Genomic DNA, 14567 nt, shown 5'->3' on the forward strand with positions numbered 1-14567 from the left:
TGAAAGGCTGAAGTGAAATAGAGCGGGGACGAAGGCAGTGAAGAGAGAGAACGTGGGAAGAAGAGAAAAACGCAAGGGAAAAAAAGCAGCGTCGTAAAAGAGGTGACGGAGCTGTCCTCTCAATAAGAAGGGTGCCAGCGAGCCTTGCTCTCGCTTACGGCCACACCCCCTTGAGCACGCCTGATCTCGTCTGATCTCGGAAGCTAAACAGGGATGGGCCTGGTTAGTACTTGGATGAGAGACCGCCTGGGAATACCAGGTGCTGTAAGCTTTTAAGCGCAGGAGGCGCCCTATCCCCGCTCGCTCGCTCATTCCCCTGTTCACACGTGCAGTGCGGCTTGTCCGTCTGTTTATTTGTCAGCTTTGGCGAGACACGGGTGCTTGTGTATTAGCGTGAGCGTTTTTTATTCTGATCAGGAACAGTTTTACAAGTCCGCAAAGGATCGAGGAAAGGTTTATCGCCAGCTGAAAAGAGACACAGCGCTTCGGCTGTGGAGACTTGTTCGGCTGGCGTTCGGAGAGTCGCGTTTTTCAGAATTGTATTGAGATCGTTTTCCACAGAGCTCAGATGTCAAAGCACAGCAGCAGCTCTCCACAGCGATCCTCTATAGCGCCCTTTCTCCCGCAGCTCCGTCCTCATTGGAAGGAAGCAAAAGTGAAAGGCTGAAGTGAAATAGAGCGGGGACGAAGGCAGTGAAGAGAGAGAACGTGGGAAGAAGAGAAAAACGCAAGGGAAAAAGAGCAGCGTCATAAAAGAGGTGACGGAGCTGTCCTCTCAATAAGAAGGGTGCCAGCGAGCCTTGCTCTCGTTTACGGCCACACCCCCTTGAGCACGCCTGATCTCGTCTGATCTCGGAAGCTAAACAGGGATGGGCCTGGTTAGTACTTGGATGGAGACCGCCTGGGAGTACCATGTGCTGTAAGCTTTTAAGCGCAGGAGGCGCCCTATCCCCGCTCGCTCGCTCATTCCCCTGTTCACACGTGCAGTGCGGCTTGTCCGTCTGTTTATTTGTCAGCTTTGGCGAGACACGGGTGCTTGTGTATTAGCGTGAGCGTTTTTTATTCTGATCAGGAACAGTTTTACAAGTCCGCAAAGGATCGAGGAAAGGTTTATCGCCAGCTGAAAAGAGACACAGCGCTTCAGCTGTGGAGACTTGTTCGGCTGGCGTTCGGAGAGTCGCGTTTTTCAGAATTGTATTGAGATCGTTTTCCACAGAGCTCAGATGTCAAAGCACAGCAGCAGCTCTCCACAGCGATCCTCTATAGCGCCCTTTCTCCCGCAGCTCCGTCCTCATTGGAAGGAAGCAAGAGTGAAAGGCTGAAGTGAAATAGAGCGGGGACGAAGGCAGTGAAGAGAGAGAACGTGGGAAGAAGAGAAAAACGCAAGGGAAAAAAAGCAGCGTCGTAAAAGAGGTGACGGAGCTGTCCTCTCAATAAGAAGGGTGCCAGCGAGCCTTGCTCTCGCTTACGGCCACACCCCCTTGAGCACGCCTGATTTCGTCTGATCTCGGAAGCTAAACAGGGATGGGCCAGGTTAGTACTTGGATGGGAGACCGCCTGGGAATACCAGGTGCTGTAAGCTTTTAAGCGCAGGAGGCGCCCTATCCCCGCTCGCTCGCTCATTCCCCTGTTCACACGTGCAGTGCGGCTTGTCCGTCTGTTTATTTGTCAGCTTTAGCGAGACACGGGTGCTTGTGTATTAGCGTGAGCGTTTTTTATTCTGATCAGGAACAGTTTAACAAGTCCGCAAAGGATCGAGGAAAGGTTTATCGCCAGCTGAAAAGAGACACAGCGCTTCGGCTGTGGAGACTTGTTCGGCTGGCGTTCGGAGAGTCGCGTTTTTCAGAATTGTATTGAGATCGTTTTCCACAGAGCTCAGATGTCAAAGCACAGCAGCAGCTCTCCACAGCGATCCTCTATAGCGCCCTTTCTCCCGCAGCTCCGTCCTCATTGGAAGGAAGCAAGAGTGAAAGGCTGAATTGAAATAGAGCGGGGACGAAGGCAGTGAAGAGAGAGAACGTGGGAAGAAGAGAAAAACGCAAGGGAAAAAAAGCAGCGTCGTAAAAGAGGTGACGGAGCTGTCCTCTCAATAAGAAGGGTGCCAGCGAGCCTTGCTCTCGCTTACGGCCACACCCCCTTGAGCACGCCTGATTTCGTCTGATCTCGGAAGCTAAACAGGGATGGGCCAGGTTAGTACTTGGATGGGAGACCGCCTGGGAATACCAGGTGCTGTAAGCTTTTAAGCGCAGGAGGCGCCCTATCCCCGCTCGCTCGCTCATTCCCCTGTTCACACGTGCAGTGCGGCTTGTCCGTCTGTTTATTTGTCAGCTTTAGCGAGACACGGGTGCTTGTGTATTAGCGTGAGCGTTTTTTATTCTGATCAGGAACAGTTTAACAAGTCCGCAAAGGATCGAGGAAAGGTTTATCGCCAGCTGAAAAGAGACACAGCGCTTCGGCTGTGGAGACTTGTTCGGCTGGCGTTCGGAGAGTCGCGTTTTTCAGAATTGTATTGAGATCGTTTTCCACAGAGCTCAGATGTCAAAGCACAGCAGCAGCTCTCCACAGCGATCCTCTATAGCGCCCTTTCTCCCGCAGCTCCGTCCTCATTGGAAGGAAGCAAGAGTGAAAGGCTGAAGTGAAATAGAGCGGGGACGAAGGCAGTGAAGAGAGAGAACGTGGGAAGAAGAGAAAAACGCAAGGGAAAAAAAGCAGCGTCGTAAAAGAGGTGACGGAGCTGTCCTCTCAATAAGAAGGGTGCCAGCGAGCCTTGCTCTCGCTTACGGCCACAACCCCTTGAGCACGCCTGATCTCGTCTGATCTCGGAAGCTAAAAAGGGATGGGCCTGGTTAGTACTTGGATGGGAGACCGCCTGGGAATACCAGGTGCTGTAAGCTTTTAAGCGCAGGAGGCGCCCTATCCCCGCTCGCTGGCTCATTCTCCTGTTCACACGTGCAGTGCGGCTTGTCCGTCTGTTTATTTGTCAGCTTTGGCGAGACACGGGTGCTTGTGTATTAGCGTGAGCGTTTTTTATTCTGATCAGGAACAGTTTAACAAGTCCGCAAAGGATCGAGGAAAGGTTTATCACCAGCTGAAAAGAGACACAGCGCTTCGGCTGTGGAGACTTGTTCGGCTGGCGTTCGGAGAGTCGCGTTTTTCAGAATTGTATTGAGATCGTTTTCAACAGAGCTCAGATGTCAAAGCACAGCAGCAGCTCTCCACAGCGATCCTCTATAGCGCCCTTTCTCCCGCAGCTCCGTCCTCATTGGAAGGAAGCAAGAGTGAAAGGCTGAAGTGAAATAGAGCGGGGACGAAGGCAGTGAAGAGAGAGGACGTGGGAAGAAGAGAAAAACGCAAGGGAAAAAAAGCAGCGTCGTAAAAGAGGTGACGGAGCTGTCCTCTCAATAAGAAGGGTGCCAGCGAGCCTTGCTCTCGCTTACGGCCACACCCCCTTGAGCACGCCTGATCTCGTCTGATCTCGAAAGCTAAACAGGGATGGGCCTGGTTAGTACTTGGATGGGAGACCGCCTGGGAATACCAGGTGCTGTAAGCTTTTAAGCGCAGGAGGCGCCCTATCCCTGCTCGCTCGCTCATTCCCCTGTTCACACGTGCAGTGCAGCTTGTCCGTCTGTTTATTTGTCAGCTTTGGCGAGACACGGGTGCTTGTGTATTAGCGTGAGCGTTTTTTATTCTGATCAGGAACAGTTTTACAAGTCCGCAAAGGATCGAGGAAAGGTTTATCGCCAGCTGAAAAGAGACACAGCGCTTCGGCTGTGGAGACTTGTTCGGCTGGCGTTCGGAGAGTCGCGTTTTTCAGAATTGTATTGAGATCGTTTTCCACAGAGCTCAGATGTCAAAGCACAGCAGCAGCTCTCCACAGCGATCCTCTATAGCGCCCTTTCTCCCGCAGCTCCGTCCTCATTGGAAGGAAGCAAGAGTGAAAGGCTGAAGTGAAATAGAGCGGGGACGAAGGCAGTGAAGAGAGAGAACGTGGGAAGAAGAGAAAAACGCAAGGGAAAAAAAGCAGCGTCGTAAAAGAGGTGACGGAGCTGTCCTCTCAATAAGAAGGGTGCCAGCGAGCCTTGCTCTCGCTTATGGCCACACCCCCTTGAGCACGCCTGATCTCGTCTGATCTCGGAAGCTAAACAGGGATGGGCTTGGTTAGTACTTGGATGAGAGACCGCCTGGGAATACCAGGTGCTGTAAGCTTTTAAGCGCAGGAGGCGCCCTATCCCCGCTCGCTCGCTCATTCCCCTGTTCACACGTGCAGTGCGGCTTGTCCGTCTATTTGTCAGCTTTGGTGAGACACGGGTGCTTGTGTATTAGCGTGAGCGTTTTTTATTCTGATCAGGAACAGTTTTACAAGTCCGCAAAGGATCCAGGAAAGGTTTATCGCCAGCTGAAAAGAGACACAGCGCTTCGGCTGTGGAGACTTGTTCGGCTGGCGTTCGGAGAGTCGCGTTTTTCAGAATTGTTTTGAGATCGTTTTCCACAGAGCTCAGATGTCAAAGCACAGCAGCAGCTCTCCACAGCGATCCTCTATAGCGCCCTTTCTCCCGCAGCTCCGTCCTCATTGGAAGGAAGCAAGAGTGAAAGGCTGAAGTGAAATAGAGCGGGGACGAAGGCAGTGAAGAGAGAGAACGTGGAAAGAAGAGAAAAACGCAAGGGAAAAAAGCAGCGTCGTAAAAGAGGTGACGGAGCTGTCCTCTCAATAAGAAGGGTGCCAGCGAGCCTTACTCTCGCTTACGGCCACACCCCCTTGAGCACGCCTGATCTCGTCTGATCTCAGAATCTAAACAGGGATGGGCCTGGTTAGTACTTGGATGGGAGACCGCCTGGGAATACCAGGTGCTGTAAGCTTTTAAGCGCAGGAGGCGCCCTATCCCCGCTCGCTCATTCCCCTGTTCACACGTGCAGTGCGGCTTGTCCGTCTGTTTCTTTGTCAGCTTTGGCGAGACACGGGTGCTTGTGTATTAGCGTGAGCGTTTTTTATTCTGATCAGGAACAGTTTTACAAGTCCGCAAAGGATCGAGGAAAGGTTTATCGCTAGCTGAAAAGAGACACAGCGCTTCGGCTGTGGAGACTTGTTCGGCTGGCGTTCGGAGAGTCGCGTTTTTCAGAATTGTATTGAGATCGTTTTCCACAGAGCTCAGATGTCAAAGCACAGCAGCAGCTCTCCACAGCGATCCTCTATAGCGCCCTTTCTCCCGCAGCTCCGTCCTCATTGGAAGGAAGCAAGAGTGAAAGGCTGAAGTGAAATAGAGAGGGACGAAGGCAGTGAAGAGAGAGAACGTGGGAAGAAGAGAAAAACGCAAGGGAAAAAAAGCAGCGTCGTAAAGGAGGTGACGGAGCTGTCCTCTCAATAAGAAGGGTGCCAGCGAGCCTTGGTGTCGCTTATGGCCACACCCCCTTGAGCACGCCTGATCTCGTCTGATCTCGGAAGCTAAACAGGGATGGGCCTGGTTAGTACTTGGATTGGAGACCGCCTGGAAATACCAGGTGCTGTAAGCTTTTAAGCGCAGGAGGCGCCCTATCCCCGCTCGCTCGCTCATTCCCCTGTTCACACGTGCAGTGCGGCTTGTCCGTCTGTTTATTTGTCAGCTTTGGCGAGACACGGGTGCTTGTGTATTAGCGTGAGCGTTTTTTTGTTCTGATCAGGAACAGTTTAACAAGTCCGCAAAGAATCGAGGAAAGGTTTATCGCCAGCTGAAAAGAGACACAGCGCTTCGGCTGTGGAGACTTGTTCGGCTGGCGTTCGGAGAGTCGCGTTTTTCAGAACTGTATTGAGATCGTTTTCCACAGAGCTCAGATGTCAAAGCACAGCAGCAGCTCTCCACAGCGATCCTCTATAGCGCCCTTTCTCCCGCAGCTCAGTCCTCATTGGAAGGAAGCAAGAGTGAAAGGCTGAAGTGAAATAGAGCGGGGACGAAGGCAGTGAAGAGAGAGAACGTGGGAAGAAGAGAAAAACGCAAGGGAAAAAAAGCAGCGTCGTAAAAGAGGTGACGGAGCTGTCCTCTCAATAAGAAGGGTGCCAGCGAGCCTTGCTCTCGCTTACGGCCACACCCCCTTGAGCACGCCTGATCTCGTCTGATCTCGGAAGCTAAACAGGGATGGGCCTGGTTAGTACTTGGATGGGAGACCGCCTGGGAATACCAGGTGCTGTAAGCTTTTAAGCGCAGGAGGTGCCCTATCCCCGCTCGCTCGCTCATTCCCCTGTTCACACGTGCAGTGCGGCTTGTCCGTCTGTTTATTTGTCAGCTTTGGCGAGACACGGGTGCTTGTGTATTAGCGTGAGCTTTTTTTATTCTGATCAGGAACAGTTTTACAAGTCCGCAAAGGATCGAGGAAAGGTTTATCGCCAGCTGAAAAGAGACACAGCGCTTCGGCTGTGGAGACTTGTTCGGCTGGCGTTCGGAGAGTCGCGTTTTTCAGAATTGTATTGAGATCGTTTTCCACAGAGCTCAGATGTCAAAGCACAGCAGCAGCTCTCCACAGCGATCCTCTATAGCGCCCTTTCTCCCGCAGCTCCGTCCTCATTGCAAGGAAGCAAGAGTGAAAGGCTGAAGTGAAATAGAGCGGGGACGAAGGCAGTGAAGAGAGAGAACGTGGAAAGAAGAGAAAAACGCAAGGGAAAAAAGCAGCGTCGTAAAAGAGGTGACGGAGCTGTCCTCTCAATAAGAAGGGTGCCAGCGAGCCTTGCTCTCGCTTACGGCCACACCCCCTTGAGCACGCCTGATCTCGTCTGATCTCGGAAGCTAAACAGGGATGGGCCTGGTTAGTACTTGGATGGGAGACCGCCTGGGAATACCAGGTGCTGTAAGCTTTTAAGCGCAGGAGGCGCCCTATCCCCGCTCGCTCGCTCATTCCCCTGTTCACACGTGCAGTGCGGCTTGTCCGTCTGTTTATTTGTCAGCTTTGGCGAGACACGGGTGCTTGTGTATTAGCGTGAGCGTTTTTTATTCTGATCAGGAACAGTTTTACAAGTCCGCAAAGGATCGAGGAAAGGTTTATCGCCAGCTGAAAAGAGACACAGCGCTTCGGCTGTGGAGACTTGTTCGGCTGGCGTTCGGAGAGTCGCGTTTTTCAGAATTGTATTGAGATCGTTTTCCACAGAGCTCAGATGTCAAAGCACAGCAGCAGCTCTCCACAGCGATCCTCTATAGCGCCCTTTCTCCTGCAGCTCCGTCCTCATTGGAAGGAAGCAAGAGTGAAAGGCTGAAGTGAAATAGAGCGGGGACCAAGGCAGTGAAGAGAGAGAACGTGGAAAGAAGAGAAAAACGCAAGGGAAAAAAGCAGCGTCGTAAAAGAGGTGACGGAGCTGTACTCTCAATAAGAAGGGTGCCAGCGAGCCTTGCTCTCACTTACGGCCACACCCCCTTGAGCATGCCTGATCTCGTCTGATCTTGGAAGCTAAACAGGGATGGGCCTGGTTAGTACTTGGATGGGAGACCGCCTGGGAATACCCGGTGCTGTAAGCTTTTAAGCGCAGGAGGCGCCCTATCCCCGCTCGCTGGCTCATTCCCCTCTTCACACGTGCAGTGCGGCTTGTCCGTCTGTTTATTTGTCAGCTTTGGCGAGACACGGGTGCTTGTGTATTAGCGTGAGCTTTTTTTATTCTGATCAGGAACAGTTTTACAAGTCCGCAAAGGATCGAGGAAAGGTTTATCGCCAGCTGAAAAGAGACACAGCGCTTCGGCTGTGGAGACTTGTTCGGCTGGCGTTCGGAGAGTCGCGTTTTTTAGAATTGTATTGAGATCGTTTTCCACAGAGCTCAGATGTCAAAGCACAGCAGCAGCTCTCCACAGCGATCCTCTATAGCGCCCTTTCTCCCGCAGCTCCGTCCTCATTGCAAGGAAGCAAGAGTGAAAGGCTGAAGTGAAATAGAGCGGGGACGAAGGCAGTGAAGAGAGAGAACGTGGAAAGAAGAGAAAAACGCAAGGGAAAAAAGCAGCGTCGTAAAAGAGGTGACGGAGCTGTCCTCTCAATAAGAAGGGTGCCAGCGAGCCTTGCTCTCGCTTACGGCCACACCCCCTTGAGCACGCCTGATCTCGTCTGATCTCGGAAGCTAAACAGGGATGGGCCTGGTTAGTACTTGGATGGGAGACCGCCTGGGAATACCAGGTGCTGTAAGCTTTTAAGCGCAGGAGGCGCCCTATCCCCGCTCGCTGGCTCATTCCCCTGTTCACACGTGCAGTGCGGCTTGTCCGTCTGTTTATTTGTCAGCTTTGGCGAGACACGGGTGCTTGTGTATTAGCGTGAGCGTTTTTTATTCTGATCAGGAACAGTTTTACAAGTCCGCAAAGGATCGAGGAAAGGTTTATCGCCAGCTGAAAAGAGACACAGCGCTTCGGCTGTGGAGACTTGTTCGGCTGGCGTTCGGAGAGTCGCGTTTTTCAGAATTGTATTGAGATCGTTTTCCACAGAGCTCAGATGTCAAAGCACAGCAGCAGCTCTCCACAGCGATCCTCTATAGCGCCCTTTCTCCCGCAGCTCCGTCCTCATTGGAAGGAAGCAAGAGTGAAAGGCTGAAGTGAAATAGAGCGGAGACAAAGGCAGTGAAGAGAGAGAACGTGGAAAGAAGAGAAAAACGCAAGGGAAAAAAGCAGCGTCTTAAAAGAGGTGACGGAGCTGTCCTCTCAATAAGAAGGGTGCCAGCGAGCCTTGCTTTCGTTTACGGCCACACCCCCTTGAGCACGCCTGATCTCGTCTGATCTCGGAAGCTAAACAGGGATGGGCCTGGTTAGTACTTGGATGGGAGACCGCCTGGGAATACCAGGTGTTGTAAGCTTTTAAGCGCAGGAGGCGCCCTATCCCCGCTCGCTGGCTCATTCCCCTGTTCACACGTGCAGTGCGGCTTGTCCGTCTGTTTATTTTTCAGCTTTGGCGAGACACAGGTGCTTGTGTATTAGCGTGAGCGTTTTTTATTCTGATCAGGAACAGTTTAACAAGTCCGCAAAGGATCAAGGAAAGGTTTATCGCCAGCTGAAAAGAGACACAGCGCTTCGGCTGTGGAGACTTGTTCGGCTGGCGTTCGGAGAGTCGCGTTTTTCAGAATTGTATTGAGATCGTTTTCCACAGAGCTCAGATGTCAAAGCACAGCAGCAGCTCTCCACAGCGATCCTCTATAGCGCCCTTTCTCCCGCAGCTCCGTCCTCATTGGAAGGAAGCAAGAGTGAAAGGCTGAAGTGAAATAGAGCGGGGACGAAGGCAGTGAAGAGAGAGAACGTGGGAAGAAGAGAAAAACGCAAGGGAAAAAAAGCAGCGTTGTAAAAGAGGTGATGGAGCTGTCCTCTCAATAAGAAGGGTGCCAGCGAGCCTTGCTCTTGCTTGCGGCCACACCCCCTTGAGCACGCCTGATCTCGTCTGATCTCCGAAGCTAAATAGGGATGGGCCTGGTTAGTACTTGGATGGGAGACCGCCTGGGAATACCAGATGCTGTAAGCTTTTAAGCGCAGGAGGCGCCCTATCCCCGCTCGCTCGCTCATTCCCCTGTTCACACGTGCAGTGCGGCTTGTCCATCTGTTTATTTGTCAGCTTTGGCGAGACACGGGTGCTTGTGTATTAGCGTGAGCGTTTTTTATTCTGATCAGGAACAGTTTTACAAGTCCGCAAAGGATCGAGGAAAGGTTTATCGCCAGCTGAAAAGAGACACAGCGCTTCGGCTGTGGAGACTTGTTTGGCTGGCGTTCGGAGAGTCGCGTTTTTCAGAATTGTATTGAGATCGTTTTCCACAGAGCTCAGATGTCAAAGCACAGCAGCAGCTCTCCACAGCGATCCTCTATAGCGCCCTTTCTCCCGCAGCTCCGTCCTCATTGGAAGGAAGCAAGAGTGAAAGGCTGAAGTGAAATAGAGCGGGGACGAAGGCAGTGAAGAGAGAGAACGTGGAAAGAAGAGAAAAACGCAAGGGAAAAAAGCAGCATCGTAAAAGAGGTGACGGAGCTGTACTCTCAATAAGAAGGGTGCCAGCGAGCCTTGCTCTCGCTTACGGCCACACCCCCTTGAGCATGCCTGATCTCGTCTGATCTTGGAAGCTAAACAGGGATGGGCCTGGTTAGTACTTGGATGGGAGACCGCCTGGGAATACCAGGTGCTGTAAGCTTTTAAGCGCAGGAGGCGCCCTATCCCCGCTCGCTCGCTCATTCCCCTGTTCACACGTGCAGTGCGGCTTGTCCGTCTCTTTATTTGTCAGCTTTGGCGAGACACGGGTGCTTGTATATTAGCGTGAGCGTTTTTTATTCTGATCAGGAACAGTTTTACAAGTCCGCAAAGGATCGAGGAAAGGTTTATCGCCAGCTGAAAAGAGACACAGCGCTTCGGCTGTGGAGACTTGTTCGGCTGGCGTTCGGAGAGTCGCGTTTTTCAGAATTGTATTGAGATCGTTTTCCACAGAGCTCAGATGTCAAAGCACAGCAGCAGCTCTCCACAGCGATCCTCTATAGCGCCCTTTCTCCCGCAGCTCCGTCCTCATTGGAAGGAAGCAAGAGTGAAAGGCTGAAGTGAAATAGAGCGGGGACGAAGGCAGTGAAGAGAGAGAACGTGGGAAGAAGAGAAAAACGCAAGGGAAAAAAAGCAGCGTCGTAAAAGAGGTGACGGAGCTGTCCTCTCAATAAGAAGGGTGCCAGCGAGCCTTGCTCTCGCTTATGGCCACACCCCCTTGAGCACGCCTGATCTCGTCTGATCTCGGAAGCTAAACAGGGATGGGCCTGGTTAGTACTTGGATGGGAGACCGCCTGGGAATACCAGGTGCTGTAAGCTTTTAAGCGCAGGAGGCGCCCTATCCCCGCTCGCTGGCTCATTCCCCTCTTCACACGTGCAGTGCGGCTTGTCCGTCTGTTTATTTGTCAGCTTTGGCGAGACACGGGTGCTTGTGTATTAGCGTGAGCGTTTTTTATTCTGATCAGGAACAGTTTTACAAGTCCGCAAAGGATCGAGGAAAGGTTTATCGCCAGCTGAAAAGAGACACAGCGCTTCGGCTGTGGAGACTTGTTCGGCTGGCGTTCGGAGAGTCGCGTTTTTCAGAATTGTATTGAGATCGTTTTCCACAGAGCTCAGATGTCAAAGCACAGCAGCAGCTCTCCACAGCGATCCTCTATAGCGCCCTTTCTCCCGCAGCTCCGTCCTCATTGGAAGGAAGCAAGAGTGAAAGGCTGAAGTGAAATAGAGCGGGGACGAAGGCAGTGAAGAGAGAGAACGTGGAAAGAAGAGAAAAACGCAAGGGAAAAAAAGCAGCGTTGTAAAAGAGGTGATGGAGCTGTCCTCTCAATAAGAAGGGTGCCAGCGAGCCTTGCTCTTGCTTGCGGCCACACCCCCTTGAGCACGCCTGATCTCGTCTGATCTCGGAAGCTAAACAGGGATGGGCCTGGTTAGTACTTGGATAGGAGACCGCCTGGGAATACCAGGTGCTGTAAGCTTTTATGCGCAGGAGGCGCCCTATCCCCGCTCGCTCGCTCATTCCCCTGTTCACACGTGCAGTGCGGCTTGTCCGTCTGTTTATTTCTCAGCTTTGGCGAGACACGGGTGCTTGTGTATTAGCGTGAGCGTTTTTTATTCTGATCAGGAACAGTTTTACAAGTCCGCAAAGGATCGAGGAAAGGTTTATCGCCAACTGAAAAGAGACACAGCGCTTCGGCTGTGGAGACTTGTTCGGCTGGCGTTCGGAGAGTCGCGTTTTTCAGAATTGTATTGAGATCGTTTTCCACAGAGCTCAGATGTCAAAGCACAGCAGCAGCTCTCCACAGCGATCCTCTATAGCGCCCTTTCTCCCGCAGCTCCGTCCTCATTGGAAGGAAGCAAGAGTGAAAGGCTGAAGTGAAATAGAGCGGAGACAAAGGCAGTGAAGAGAGAGAACGTGGAAAGAAGAGAAAAACGCAAGGGAAAAAAGCAGCGTCTTAAAAGAGGTGACGGAGCTGTCCTCTCAATAAGAAGGGTGCCAGCGAGCCTTGCTTTCGCTTACGGCCACACCCCCTTGAGCACGCCTGATCTCGTCTGATCTCGGAAGCTAAACAGGGATGGGCCTGGTTAGTACTTGGATGGGAGACCGCCTGGGAATACCAGGTGTTGTAAGCTTTTAAGCGCAGGAGGCGCCCTATCCCCGCTCGCTGGCTCATTCCCCTGTTCACACGTGCAGTGCGGCTTGTCCGTCTGTTTATTTTTCAGCTTTGGCGAGACACAGGTGCTTGTGTATTAGCGTGAGCGTTTTTTATTCTGATCAGGAACAGTTTAACAAGTCCGCAAAGGATCAAGGAAAGGTTTATCGCCAGCTGAAAAGAGACACAGCGCTTCGGCTGTGGAGACTTGTTCGGCTGGCGTTCGGAGAGTCGCGTTTTTCAGAATTGTATTGAGATCGTTTTCCACAGAGCTCAGATGTCAAAGCACAGCAGCAGCTCTCCACAGCGATCCTCTATAGCGCCCTTTCTCCCGCAGCTCCGTCCTCATTGGAAGGAAGCAAGAGTGAAAGGCTGAAGTGAAATAGAGCGGGGACGAAGGCAGTGAAGAGAGAGAACGTGGGAAGAAGAGAAAAACGCAAGGGAAAAAAAGCAGCGTTGTAAAAGAGGTGATGGAGCTGTCCTCTCAATAAGAAGGGTGCCAGCGAGCCTTGCTCTTGCTTGCGGCCACACCCCCTTGAGCACGCCTGATCTCGTCTGATCTCGGAAGCTAAATAGGGATGGGCCTGGTTAGTACTTGGATGGGAGACCGCCTGGGAATACCAGATGCTGTAAGCTTTTAAGCGCAGGAGGCGCCCTATCCCCGCTCGCTTGCTCATTCCCCTGTTCACACGTGCAGTGCGGCTTGTCCATCTGTTTATTTGTCAGCTTTGGCGAGACACGGGTGCTTGTGTATTAGCGTGAGCGTTTTTTATTCTGATCAGGAACAGTTTTACAAGTCCGCAAAGGATCGAGGAAAGGTTTATCGCCAGCTGAAAAGAGACACAGCGCTTCGGCTGTGGAGACTTGTTTGGCTGGCGTTCGGAGAGTCGCGTTTTTCAGAATTGTATTGAGATCGTTTTCCACAGAGCTCAGATGTCAAAGCACAGCAGCAGCTCTCCACAGCGATCCTCTATAGCGCCCTTTCTCCCGCAGCTCCGTCCTCATTGGAAGGAAGCAAGAGTGAAAGGCTGAAGTGAAATAGAGCGGGGACGAAGGCAGTGAAGAGAGAGAACGTGGAAAGAAGAGAAAAACGCAAGGGAAAAAAGCAGCATCGTAAAAGAGGTGACGGAGCTGTACTCTCAATAAGAAGGGTGCCAGCGAGCCTTGCTCTCGCTTACGGCCACACCCCCTTGAGCATCCCTGATCTCGTCTGATCTTGGAAGCTAAACAGGGATGGGCCTGGTTAGTACTTGGATGGGAGACCGCCTGGGAATACCAGGTGCTGTAAGCTTTTAAGCGCAGGAGGCGCCCTATCCCCGCTCGCTCGCTCATTCCCCTGTTCACACGTGCAGTGCGGCTTGTCCGTCTCTTTATTTGTCAGCTTTGGCGAGACACGGGTGCTTGTATATTAGCGTGAGCGTTTTTTATTCTGATCAGGAACAGTTTTACAAGTCCGCAAAGGATCGAGGAAAGGTTTATCGCCAGCTGAAAAGAGACACAGCGCTTCGGCTGTGGAGACTTGTTCGGCTGGCGTTCGGAGAGTCGCGTTTTTCAGAATTGTATTGATATCGTTTTCCACAGAACTCAGATGTCAAAGCACAGCAGCAGCTCTCCACAGCGATCCTCTATAGCGCCCTTTCTCCCGCAGCTCCGTCCTCATTGGAAGGAAGCAAGAGTGAAAGGCTGAAGTGAAATAGAGCGGGGACGAAGGCAGTGAAGAGAGAGAACGTGGGAAGAAGAGAAAAACGCAAGGGAAAAAAAGCAGCGTTGTAAAAGAGGTGATGGAGCTGTCCTCTCAATAAGAAGGGTGCCAGCGAGCCTTGCTCTCGCTTGCGGCCACACCCCCTTGAGCACACCTGATCTCGTCTGATCTCGGAAGCTAAACAGGGATGGGCTTGGTTAGTACTTGGATGGGAGACCGCCTGGGAATACCAGGTGCTGTGAGCTTTTAAGCGCAGGAGGCGCTCTATCCCCGCTCGCTCGCTCATTCCCCTGTTCACACGTGCAGTGCGGCTTGTCCGTCTGTTTATTTGTCAGCTTTGGTGAGACACGGGTGCTTGTGTATTAGCATGAGCGTTTTTTATTCTGATCAGGAACAGTTTTACAAGTCCGCAAAGGATCGAGGAAAGGTTTATCGCCAGCTGAAAAGAGACACAGCGCTTCGGCTGTGGAGACTTGTTCGGCTGGCGTTCGGAGAGTCGCGTTTTTCAGAATTGTATTGAGATCGTTTTCCACAGAGCTCAGATGTCAAAGCACAGCAGCAGCTCTCCACAGCGATCCTCTATAGCGCCCTTTCTCCCGCAGCTCCGTCCTCATTGGAAGGAAGCAAGAGTGAAAGGCTGAAGTGAAATAGAGCGGGGACGAAGGCAGTGAAGAGAGAGAACGTGGGAAGAAGAGAAAAACGCAAGGGAAAAAAAGCAGCGTCGTAAAAGAGGTGACGGAGCTGTCCTCTCAATAAGAAGGGTGCCAGCGAGCCTTGCTCTC

The 14567-nt window shown here is 52.1% G+C and overlaps 5 non-coding genes and 17 pseudogenes across 5 annotated transcripts; all 22 read left to right on the forward strand.

Moving 5' to 3' along the window:
• Positions 1-152: 152 nt before the first annotated feature.
• Positions 153-271, forward strand: LOC148669250 (5S ribosomal RNA; annotated as a pseudogene).
• Positions 272-808: 537 nt separating this feature from the next.
• LOC148669251 (5S ribosomal RNA) lies at positions 809-926 on the forward strand (annotated as a pseudogene).
• Positions 927-1463: 537 nt separating this feature from the next.
• On the forward strand, positions 1464-1582 carry LOC148669252 (5S ribosomal RNA; annotated as a pseudogene).
• Positions 1583-2119: 537 nt separating this feature from the next.
• LOC148669253 (5S ribosomal RNA) lies at positions 2120-2238 on the forward strand (annotated as a pseudogene).
• Positions 2239-2775: 537 nt separating this feature from the next.
• On the forward strand, positions 2776-2894 carry LOC148669254 (5S ribosomal RNA; annotated as a pseudogene).
• A 537-nt stretch (positions 2895-3431) lies between these two features.
• LOC148669255 (5S ribosomal RNA) lies at positions 3432-3550 on the forward strand (annotated as a pseudogene).
• Positions 3551-4087: 537 nt separating this feature from the next.
• On the forward strand, positions 4088-4206 carry LOC148669256 (5S ribosomal RNA; annotated as a pseudogene).
• Positions 4207-4738: 532 nt separating this feature from the next.
• LOC148669257 (5S ribosomal RNA) lies at positions 4739-4857 on the forward strand (annotated as a pseudogene).
• A 532-nt stretch (positions 4858-5389) lies between these two features.
• LOC148669258 (5S ribosomal RNA) lies at positions 5390-5508 on the forward strand (annotated as a pseudogene).
• A 538-nt stretch (positions 5509-6046) lies between these two features.
• LOC148669259 (5S ribosomal RNA) lies at positions 6047-6165 on the forward strand. Its single transcript, XR_015937670.1, has one exon. It is a non-coding gene; the product is annotated as a 5S ribosomal RNA (ribosomal RNA).
• Positions 6166-6701: 536 nt separating this feature from the next.
• Positions 6702-6820, forward strand: LOC148669260 (5S ribosomal RNA). The gene has a single exon (XR_015937671.1). It is a non-coding gene; the product is annotated as a 5S ribosomal RNA (ribosomal RNA).
• Positions 6821-7356: 536 nt separating this feature from the next.
• Positions 7357-7475, forward strand: LOC148669261 (5S ribosomal RNA; annotated as a pseudogene).
• Positions 7476-8011: 536 nt separating this feature from the next.
• LOC148669262 (5S ribosomal RNA) lies at positions 8012-8130 on the forward strand. Its single transcript, XR_015937672.1, has one exon. It is a non-coding gene; the product is annotated as a 5S ribosomal RNA (ribosomal RNA).
• Positions 8131-8666: 536 nt separating this feature from the next.
• LOC148669263 (5S ribosomal RNA) lies at positions 8667-8785 on the forward strand (annotated as a pseudogene).
• Positions 8786-9322: 537 nt separating this feature from the next.
• Positions 9323-9441, forward strand: LOC148669264 (5S ribosomal RNA; annotated as a pseudogene).
• Positions 9442-9977: 536 nt separating this feature from the next.
• On the forward strand, positions 9978-10096 carry LOC148669265 (5S ribosomal RNA; annotated as a pseudogene).
• Positions 10097-10633: 537 nt separating this feature from the next.
• On the forward strand, positions 10634-10752 carry LOC148669266 (5S ribosomal RNA). Its single transcript, XR_015938276.1, has one exon. It is a non-coding gene; the product is annotated as a 5S ribosomal RNA (ribosomal RNA).
• A 537-nt stretch (positions 10753-11289) lies between these two features.
• On the forward strand, positions 11290-11408 carry LOC148669267 (5S ribosomal RNA; annotated as a pseudogene).
• Positions 11409-11944: 536 nt separating this feature from the next.
• LOC148669268 (5S ribosomal RNA) lies at positions 11945-12063 on the forward strand. The gene has a single exon (XR_015938558.1). It is a non-coding gene; the product is annotated as a 5S ribosomal RNA (ribosomal RNA).
• A 537-nt stretch (positions 12064-12600) lies between these two features.
• LOC148669269 (5S ribosomal RNA) lies at positions 12601-12719 on the forward strand (annotated as a pseudogene).
• Positions 12720-13255: 536 nt separating this feature from the next.
• LOC148669270 (5S ribosomal RNA) lies at positions 13256-13374 on the forward strand (annotated as a pseudogene).
• A 537-nt stretch (positions 13375-13911) lies between these two features.
• Positions 13912-14030, forward strand: LOC148669271 (5S ribosomal RNA; annotated as a pseudogene).
• The last annotated feature ends 537 nt before the right edge of the window (positions 14031-14567 follow it).

The sequence above is a fragment of the Lepisosteus platostomus genome, chromosome 5 (assembly GCF_059453375.1).
Source record: "Lepisosteus platostomus isolate fLepPlt1 chromosome 5, fLepPlt1.hap1, whole genome shotgun sequence".
In the NCBI taxonomy this organism is placed as follows: Eukaryota; Metazoa; Chordata; class Actinopteri; order Semionotiformes; family Lepisosteidae; genus Lepisosteus; species Lepisosteus platostomus.